The sequence below is a fragment of the Fukomys damarensis genome, unplaced genomic scaffold, assembly GCF_012274545.1.
Source record: "Fukomys damarensis isolate Sample0158 unplaced genomic scaffold, DMR_v1.0_HiC HiC_scaffold_29, whole genome shotgun sequence".
NCBI classification, from domain to species: Eukaryota; Metazoa; Chordata; class Mammalia; order Rodentia; family Bathyergidae; genus Fukomys; species Fukomys damarensis.
The window spans coordinates 27,761,221-27,772,392 of record NW_022900941.1 but is presented as its reverse complement, the minus strand read 5'-3'; positions in this window follow the sequence as shown (position 1 = coordinate 27,772,392).

Genomic DNA, 11,172 nt, shown 5'->3' with positions numbered 1-11,172 from the left:
AAAATATTGATCATATTTTACCAATCCACATGTAACTCTAAGCCAAACTGCCACATAAATTGGTAACTAGCAAACTTTTTATAATATTCTGCCAGTTATGGAGCTGGTCTAAACCAAACCTGAAATTTATTTACAAATGTGAACAAAAATAATGTGAAAGTGTTAAATGCATAGGAATTCATTTTAACAGTATGATGAAAGTCTTTCTTTTTGGTTTCTTAAATTCTCACTTTTATAGACTAGTTTCTAAAAATTTATTTGATAATACCAAAGTACAACTGAGAGAATTAAGCTAAGTATTTGCTCATATTGTTAAAAGCATTCCACATAAAATCAAACTAACAAATCAGGATTTGCTTGCTCTGATTTCATTTACTGCCCATCCATTGTGTCACTGTAAAAAAAAAAAAAAAGAAACAAAAAGTTGTCTCCCTTGCTTCTGAAATGCCTACCCTCTTAGCTCAAATATTTACTAAAAAAGGTAACTCTTCCACGAAGCATTTAGTATACAAAATTTATCATGGCAACATATGTGAATGACATTCTCCTAGAATTCTGTAGTATCCAACCTCAATAAGCTTACATTGTACAGCAACTTGAACTGTTTGATTTTCTATACCTTAGATTTTCTGAAGAACTTGTGTGTCTGTTCCTACAATATTAATAATGAAGACACACATACTCACATTTAGAAATGCATGCTGAAAACATCTAAAAATAGATAGCTCATCAGATCTTCATCACATCCCTCAATAGTTTCAATGTGTTTTAAACAAGATTGTGTTCCTGACAGTAGAAATCATAACACTAGTTTGGAAATCAAAGTGTCCTCTAAAATCAGATAAATTATTTGCATAGTGACCATTATATCCATCTCATTATTAGAAGTAATCTAATAATATCCTTAGAAATTTTTCATATGCATGGCACATTCTCAGATTCCTATGGAGAAGCAATTCCTGTCAATTCTTAATATAGACACTAATGCCAAGTAACATATAAGAAACAGACTTAGAATATTTTCCTGGCAAAGTAAGGGAACAAAACTAAGAATTTTCTGTTCTAAGACTTTTAGAATGGTTCCACAGCAAGATGTGCCGCCGTAACAATGAATTTGTGAAAACTAGAGCAGTGTATACATATTTTGCTATATTGAAAAATCTAGAAGATATCAAGCATTTCATATGTATAGAAACATAGATTTCTCTGTACATTAATCAAGGCCATTTGTGTGCATTTTAAATTTTTATTACCTAGGTTTGAAGCAATCTTTGCAAAATAGACTTATAACAAATATGTAAAAGTGAAACAAAAGGCACATTCCCTATAAAGTGCTCACACAGCAAAGAAATGTAAATTTTGGCTCTTGGTCAGTTTTGTGTGATATATGTCTCTATATCTATCTCTATACCTATATCTATATCTATGTCTATACTACATCTATCTTCTTACATTTAAATCCTCTGCATTTTACCAGTCTATTATGTAAAAAGTGGAATGGACTGTTTCTCCCAGTTGATTTGGCCATATGACACCTTCCAGGTTGGGGCGCTCTTGTTTCACTCTGGTTCCTTATCACCACTCTTCCACTCCTGGCATGTGGGGCCAATTTGTTCCTTCTGCAGTGAGAGGAGAAGGGGTTTGGATTTAATTTTAAGCCTTGACATAAGGTTTAATTTGCTAAAAAGGGAGACTATGCTATTGTAAATCTTGGAGGAGACACTCGGGTTGTGAGAGTTCTCAGCCCAATCTGTTCAAGCACCCTTTGAGGTGTTTGTTAGAGAAACTATTTCTTTTCAGATCTCCTTCACCTAATTGAATTGATGCTTGATTGTGAATATAATTCTACTCTTTATTCTGATCAACTGTGGGGTTTCTTTTTGAGAGGGTGATAGATTATAGAAATATTTTGTATGAAATACGTGTTTATATCACTAGACACATGGATTAGATAGTATGCTATGGGTGTGATACTCATGACAGGGCTGAACTCACATTATGTCTTCATCTATTAATAAAAATGGAAGAGAAACAAATTCAATTAGCTGTAGTAGGAGAAATGGTGGGGAACTGTTAAGTGTGATGATCATTTACACTGAATGATATGTATGTGCAAAGCTAAGTGTCTTTGCTTCATATAGAAAGATACATAGATAGAAAAATACATAGATACACAGACAGATGATAGACTCACATTGCCTTGTAGATTTTGCTTTGACAAATTACTTGGTAAGGAGCTGAGGAACAGGCTAATTCTTACCTGTACGTCTTACCCCTTGGCAGTTTGTAAATGTTATAGGGCTTTGAGTCTGATAAGGACTGTGGGAACCCTTCACCTAATGGATAGAAACCATGGCTGCAACATTTGTTGCAATCCAAACGACATGTCTGTACCATTCCATACCCTTCCTGCACTTCTAAACTTAACAATAATCATTCAATTAGAAAAATGCACACATTATTTTGACCTATGTATGTTTGAGAAGTTGTATGTGTGCTCGATATTGGAGAATTGCTGTATACCTTTCAATATCACCATTTCTGGGGATACCTTTTCTGGGTTTGTATTCCAGTTGAGCCGTTTTTTGTTTTCTGCCTTTATTGCCAAAATGATGCTCCTGATGCTACCTTGCTAGGTGTTTATGGGGATCGTCTTTGCGTGTCCCTTTGCAAGGGTTGCAACATGTACTCATCCACTTTCTTCTCAGTATTCTCATGTGTTACAATTATCACATTTGGTTGACAGCCTGACCGTGGCTAGTAAACTGACAAAAATAGCAATTTTATCAAAGTGGAAACAAGAATTAAAATTGTTCATTTATTCAAGGTGTATTTATTAAGTGCCATCCAAAGGCCAGTCATTTCTTGCCCTACATATGAACTTGAATTTGTCAGACACAACCCTCCTCATGGGGTTTATGCTCTAATAAAATAAAAATGAAAAAAGTATATCAGATGATGATAAATGGCATGATTTACTTTAAGAAAATTGAAATTAAGGAGTTAGAAAGCTAGAAGCAGAACTGATATATTCTATATGCTGATTTCCATAAATATCTCACTGACATTGATACATTTAGGAAACTTTAATGAAATATATTTATTTGGATATGAGAAGGAAGTTTTTAAAGGCAAAATTTCAGTTAAATCTGATACTAGATCTGGTTCTATTACAGAGTCCACTCTCAAAGATTAACTCTTTTGCCAGTAAGGTCTTCCATCTACTACATTTATAACTTTGCCTAGAAAACACGTGTAGTTTCTTCTGAGTGATCAACTTCAGTCAATGTCTTAAACTTTGCTTCCTTTTGTCTTTCCTTTTCCTTATTTTTCTGCCTTAATTTATCACACTAGTTGATATACTCTCTTCTTTATGCAAAAGTAACTTTTATGTGTTTTGCCAAGGTTGATTTTAAAAATTGAAAACGCATTTACAGTTTGTATTATTATGCAGATATCACTCACTGCCAGAGCAAACAGAAATAAATTTCATTCTCTAAAAAAAACTTGTGTCCTGATGTCTGAGATATTTAAATAAAACTTTTTATTGTTTGAATACTGACTAGATATTTATTTCTTATATTTGTATTTTAATTGGTCTTATATTTAGAGAATAGAATTTTTTTTTATTTTTAGTTTTAAAAATTTGACTGCCATTCTGTGTATTTAACACATTCTCAAGATATTCATCCTTTCCCACACTGTCTTACTTGAAGTCCCCTCTTTCCCCTTAGGGCAGGTCTCCTGAGGCTCTGCAGATGTGCGCTCCAATTTAGACCAGCTCATTTATCTTCTTGTTGTAGAGCCTTCAGCCCAGCCTCACTTCTAGGTTTGCCTGGACCATCCTCAAATTTCCTTAGATCCAATGTTCTTTTCATTTAACGAGTATTAATTTTTTGTGGACACATATTCTAGTTTTCTTGAAATTGATTTACAGAAAATAAAATTTTTTGATGACATATGTTTGAAAATGCCTATTGGGGTCTCACATTTGAGTAACATTTTTGTCTGACATTTAGTTCTAAAAGACAATTATGTTTCTTTTTTTCTTCAATGCTTTATTCTTCAACTTGGCATTGCTTAGGAGAATTCCGATGCTAGTCTTAGTCTGATTTGTTCATAATAAATGGCTTCGCTTCTTTGGAAGGTTACCATGTCTTCTTCCTTTAAGTTCAGATATTTTCACAGAGATAGTTTAGAGAAAAAAATTTTCATCGTATGTTGGTCATTTGCTTTTTCATTAACCTAAAGACTGATGACTTAAGTCTGTGAATATTATTCTTCTGATTATTAGATCATTGCTTTTAACATTTCCCGTCAATTTTCTTTTATTAGACGTCCTTTGTGTAGAATGGCAATCTTCTATGATTGATGTCTGTTCTCTTACTCTTTCTATTTGTCCTTCTGTTGATGATAATGGGACAGACTTCTCTTTTTCCTCCCTTTCCTTTTTCTTTTTCTCCTCTTCCTTCTGTTCATTATTGTGCCCCCCTATTTTTGAACTTTCACCATATTTATTTTGTTCTATGATTAATTTCTCTTTTATAAAGCATAGTATTTTGCTTAATGGATATATCAGTCCCAAAATGTTTACACAGTGGAAGAATATTTGCTAGTTATTTTATATTTACTTAATAATTACCTATCTTTCTTTCCTCTGTGGTTAGCTCTTTTGTTTATTCAAGTTTTCTTTTTCACAGAGGTCAGTTAATTAAGTTATTGGTATATTTTCGATATAGATAATAATAACAGTCATCATAGGGAATTTCTACCTGTACATGATGTCTCTTGCTTTTTTTTTAAATCCACCTCCCCTCCCTTCAACTCCTTTTCCCTCCTTATTTACAAAAGCTTTGTTTCCATTTTTTATTCTTTTCCTTTTCCTTTCTCTTCCTTCCTTTCCCCTCCTCCCTCCCTAGATTTCCTTTCCAAGTGAACATTTTCTCCCTATTTCACAATATCTATTATATATTCTGGTCCTTGTTAAACTTTCAGTTTTTCACAGCAGAGAAATAAAATGATAATTACACATGCATGTCTGATTTATTTCACTTGAAAGTATGGTATCAAGTTCTCTTACCTATTAATGTCTCAAGTTTATCCTTCATTGTGGCTGAATAGTACTTCACTGCATAAAAAATAAAAAAACACATCTTCTTTTTCCATTCATCAGTTGATGAGCATTTGGGTTGTTTCTAAATTTTAGCTATTACAAAATGTGCTGCTAAAATATGGTGTGTATATATCACTGTGGTATGGTGTTTTTAATTCTTTCAGGAAGATACCAATCCAGGAGAATAGCCAAGTCAAATGGAACCTCTAGTTTTAATTTTGTGAATGATCTCCACACTGAATTTCCGCAGTGGTTGCAGCAGACTACACTCCCACCACCAGTGGAGATAGGTTCCTTATCCCCCACCACCCTGCCAGCATTTATTACTTGATTTCTTAATAACCATTCTTTCTGAAGTGAGATGGAATCTCAGCATTGTGTTAATTTGCATCTCTTGAATCATGCTGATCAATATCTGACGATCCTTATTTGCCTGTTCATTGAGGAATGCAGACTTGGTTAGCAGACATGGGTTTCTTCTGTTCCGTTTGTGTTTCACTCATGAACAAGTATGGTTTGTATACAGGCAAGACTTGTATGGTTAGGATTATGTAATTATAAGTATGATTTGTATAAGACAACCAACGGGCATGCTTCAGTGTGGATTTCACAGTCAAGGTGCTAGTTGCATCCTTACACGGAAAATGTCAGAATGATCAGAGATTTATTCAGGGGCTCAGTTTGCATGCTAGTCCTCTTACAGTTTTTCTTCCAAGATACTTCATTTGTTTTGCTTGGTAGAGAAGCCTCTGTCCTTGTTCCTCAGTGGGAAATGGTGAATGATAGACACCCAGGTCTCTAAGGGGTCTGACCTGGATGCCTTGCATGAGCCACTCTATTGACAGCAGTCACCAGTTTGTGTTTCTGCTACTTCTCATTGTTTCCCTCCCTGCTGTTTCATTCTCTGATGCCCAAATCATTTTAGTGTCTCAAGAGAATATTTGTTTTCAGATCCCGGAGTAGCCTCTTGTATCAAATTTTGCTCTGCTCGATGACATACATATGTGTCAAATTTTCGTCTTCCAAAACTTCAATGAGACATCTATTATTTTAATAACAACACAGCCTTTGAAGTTCTCTGATTGTATTCAAATGCATGGGAATGTGCATGTCTTTTTTTTTTTAATTCCGACAGCAGGAGGGAAAGACATAAACCCCTTTTCTCAGCGCACTATCTTGAATTGAAAGTCTAAAAAATATGCAAAGCACTCAGCTTTCTAATAGTTCATTATTTTAAATAAACAATGCTACATGTTCACAATAAAAGAAGGAATAAAGTATTTTCCTTCAAAAATGATAAAAAGTTATCTGAAATTTTTTGAGAAAAGACAAGGAAACAAAAGTTTCCTTGAAAGGTTTGTCTTTAATTACAAGACAGAGATATGTCCACACATCCAATGAATTTGCATGACTTGTGAAGTTCAAAGGCTGGGTCATATTACAAGAGTTGAAATCTCAAGATTGTAAACTAAGAGAGTGAGAGTTTATTTGTATATGTTTATGTGTCTTATTTTTCTTTTAAAAACTAGCAATACTCTAAGGTTCATTGCATTGGCCTATCAAGGATTCGGAGACTTACGACAAAGGGTGTTTTTTGGTTTTACAGGAAGATTTTTTCTGACTCATCAGTATATGACTTGTTACTTATCAGTTTGTTCTCCTGGAGTCTTTTTTACTCCAGGATTCATAATGTGATAGGCTCCTGTTCCTCAAGAATAGGGATTATAGCTTGAAGAGCTACTTCTGTGCCACTGAATACTATTTAGAATTCCATTCTTACACTGTAGCAATAAAGGACTATTAATACTTTATTGCAAATATATTTGGTACAAGAGTATTAATTTAACTGTTTTTTCTACATGCAGCATTGTTGAGGGCAATTAAAAATGTCTGACTTATTTCAGGTAGTGCCCTATATTTAATATTTTTATAATAGTAAATGAATTGTGAATAATATAATGCATATTATTATGCAATGCATTATTATTTTATATTTAAGCTATAAAATGTTTAGTAGTGACAATATTATAATAAAATTACTGCTAAAGAGCATAATCAATAATAAAACTAAGTATTTTCCTTTCAAAGAATTTATGCATATACCAAATTTTATGTGTTTAACTTTCAAGTAGTTAATATTACAGCAAAAGTTGTAAGCCTCTACCCCTGAGATTCAAAACTGCATTGTTACAAAGTAACACTTATACAAAATGACTTCCAAGTATGTTCTATTAACATATAGGGGGTGCTTCTCTATATTTATTAAGGCTTGTTTTCTCTGGCTATCATACTTATAAACAATTTGAATAATATACAAAATTAGCAATTTTAGCCTTTACTCGCTAAAATGCAAAGGGGGTAAAAATCCAAGAACTGCACATTTATTGGACATATTCTAAACTGTACAGAAAAATTGTCTCCAAAGCGGGTGTATATATTTAGTTATTGTAGCTATATGGTCATTATTTTGTTTTGTAGAACTAAGTTAATATCTCCCCAGATTTTCAAATTGCATTTTACTTCTTAGAAATTATGTCAAAAGTCAAAGGTCATGATTCTCAGCTATTAATCTTTGCTCCATGGAATAGCAGTCCACTATGTTTAGCTGGGAGGGTAGCTTCAAGATGTTGAGTTTATAACATTGAGGTTTAGAATGTAACTAATCTTCCTTATTTAAGTTTCCATGGCCGATCTTTTCATATTGTTTACCACCACATAACAATGCAAAATGTCACGATGCAGCCCTTGGCGGGCTGTGTGGTCAGCGGAGGAGCATTGGTTAGATTTTTTTTTTTTTTGTCCTAAGTCTGTTAAAAGCATTTTATTTATTTTTATGTGCAGCTAGCTATTAGAGGACACAAATAAGCTTTTTATTTACATAAGGATGAGAGTAACTCACTCTGTCTTCTTTATTATTACTTGTTGAGTTAATCAGAAAAGCTGTGTTTCTTTATAGTATTTTTGCAGATAACAGTTAAGAAGAAAAAAAAAACAGCAAATGGTAACACGGTGATATGTATTCCTGGAAATTGAAATTCCAATTTCAAAATTAGACATGCACTTTATGTGTTTATCATATCAAACTAATGAGTTTTTGGGGGGAATTAGAATGTAAACTTTTAGCAAAAGTATACTCCTGCTGTATTTTGGTAACACAGATGCTATTATGAAAGCATTTCAGGGTTTCTGGCTAATTATGAGTAAATGATAATGAAATCATCCTCAGCTAGTGACTCTCAACTGATTTTTCAATCTGGTATTTGTCATGTAAAGATGTCCAGTCAGCAGCATTAAACAGTTTGAAAAATATTCAGCTAATTTCTGTATTTACAAATATGGTATATCCAGAGTGCTTATTTCTCTCTCTCCCTCCCTCCCTCTCTCCCTCTCCCTCCCTCTCTCCCTCTCTCTCACTCTTTCTCTTTCTCTCTCTCTTCCTTCCTAAGAGATCATAAAGAGTATTCCTACATCTTCCAAAATGCTAAATCAATGTAATGATTTTCTATCCATTCTTTATGTTTTACAGAAACCACAAATAACAAATGTATTTATTTCTTGGTTGATGTTCAGATTTGCAGAGAATCACATGAAAATAAACACAGGACTTTTCTTTCTTAATGCCTATTTCTCCAATATCCTTTGATGAATTTCACAAAACAGTCTTCTACTCACCACTAGCGTTAAGTTCAAATATGTAGTATGGCCACATACCAGAGAATTTTTTTTTTCAGCTTTAATTGAGTTTATTGGTACATTTTAGGGTACAGTACATTTACATTCATTGTTGGGATCTTGTACCTCTACATGACAAGTCTTGGTTCTCATTTTTTCCCCTTGTCCCTGCCCTCCCTTCATCCCCTCCTCCCCTCCCCATCTGCAAACACTTTATTTCCATCTTTTCATTATCTCACAAGAGAATTTATTATAAAGCCTTTCCTAGTGTTTTTTGTTGTTTTTGGTTCTGGGGATCAAACTCAGGCCCTTCTGCTTGTGAGGCAGGCCGTGGAAACACTGAGCTAAACACCAGCCAGCCTTTCCTAGGCTTAAATCATCACTTCAGAGTTAAATTTTGTACTGATGCAATTTTCCGGTTTTCAGAATCTTCCTGGAAAGAGAGCTAAATCAGAATACATGTTTTAAAATGTGTCTGAAATAAGTTTTGTACTGTTGGTTGTTTTCATTTGTTGAGCATGCCATTTGCCCAACTCTTGTGTGCTATCTGGAAGTCCCTTGTAGCATGGGTTTCTAAATTTTGCCACAGAGAGGTTTTACTCACAGGTTGGAAGCAGGGGTCGGGCCCTGAAATGATCTCGCTGCTCCTGCTTCTTAGCAGAAAGTCCACTAGAGGCACTCTTCATCCAGCGACGTTCCCTTGGGGAGAAGACCCACAAGGCTCCAGTAACTTTCTTAGCTTTTCACCTTACATGGAGGAAGGGTAGGTATTTTCTACTGTTTCTAGCCTGTGGACTGACTCACTTGTACATTGGTGGCTTTTGCAGCTTCTTAAAAATCTTGGTGTAATGGATTACCTTCCTTAAATTCTCTTTGTTTAAGTACTCAATAGAAGGATTTGTGTTTTACTTTTGGTCACAGCCTGAAAGAAAGGAGGGTATTTTTTATGGAAGAGGCAGGGAACTGAGTCGATGCCGTAGAGAGTGCATCGGTCATGGCTCCTCTCTCCTCTCGCGGATTCTTGGCTTCCATGAATGGATCCGCTTTCTGTATCTATCTCCTCACATCACGCTTTTTCTGCCTTAGCCTCTGCTCATCACGGACTACATCCCATAAACCGTGAGCCAAATTAAACTTCCTCTACTTTGAATTGTAGATGCTTAGTATTTATTTCATGTCATCACGGGGACAAAGAAGCTTCCTACTACATCTACAAATTCCCCTAACTTCAATGCTGTCATTTCAGTTATTTATCTTACTTTTAATTAAAATGTATCTCTTGCACACTCATCTATTTCATTTTATCCAAGGAACTTTCTAATTTATTTAATTATATTAGAATTTTACATGTGAAATGTCTAGAGTTCATAATGCAGTTTTTTTGTTGTTGTTGTTGTTTTTGTTTTTGGTACCGGGGATAGAACTCGGATCCCTATGCTTGCATGGCGGGTGGTGGAACCTCTGAGCTAGATCATCCTTCAGTTTTTGAAGCTACAATGATGAGCTAAGGAAGTACTCCTTGTCAGCGTACATTCTAGCCAAGGGATTATAAAAATGCAAGAGCAATATGCAAAATATCTTATATGTTCAATGTTAATAAATGGTAGAGAAAATAAATAAGGCAAGGAATAGAGCTCAGAAAAGCTTGCATTTCAGACTGACCAAAGTTACTCTTTCACAGAAGGGAAGAGTTCCATAAAAAATGTGATGGAAGCAAAAGTGTCAAGTCATGCATTTATCTGAGGGACAAGCATTTCAGGTAGAAGGAACAGAAGTTGAAAAGGCTTGGTTTCTGAAAACACTGCCTAGGTGATTCAGTGCCCAGAATTACTACTTTGCAGCAGGAGTGGGGGGTGTCTAATTGTTCTGATTGTTTTTATTATTTTATTTGCTTTTATAAATGATCTCTATAATAAAAGGCAAGTGTTGTTGGAATTTCCAAGGCAAACCTTTCCTCTAATGTGTTTGACTTCCTTTACCTTGATTTTTTTTTCTTTTTCTTTTTTTTTTTGTACCAGGGATTGAACTCTGGCCCTTGCACGTTCAAGGCAGGCCTCTGAACTGCTCAGCTAAATCCCCGGCCCTACCTTGACATTTTAAAAATAGGTTATTTTCCTAGTAACTTTTAGCTGTTGAAAAATAATTTACAAGATAGGCAAGAACCTTGCATTTACATACATTTACTTGCAGTTTTGAGTATTTATTTTAATGAAAGTAAAGCCACACTTATAAACTAGGGTATGTGGGTACATGAGTTGAGAACATAAATTCCTTCGTTTAGTACTTAGTTTACATGTTTCTTATGCATAACATTTAGATTGAAAGTATGATGACTGAAATAAGAGGAGGACTATGGAGTCAAACGATGGAGAAAGGATGCAGCAGGT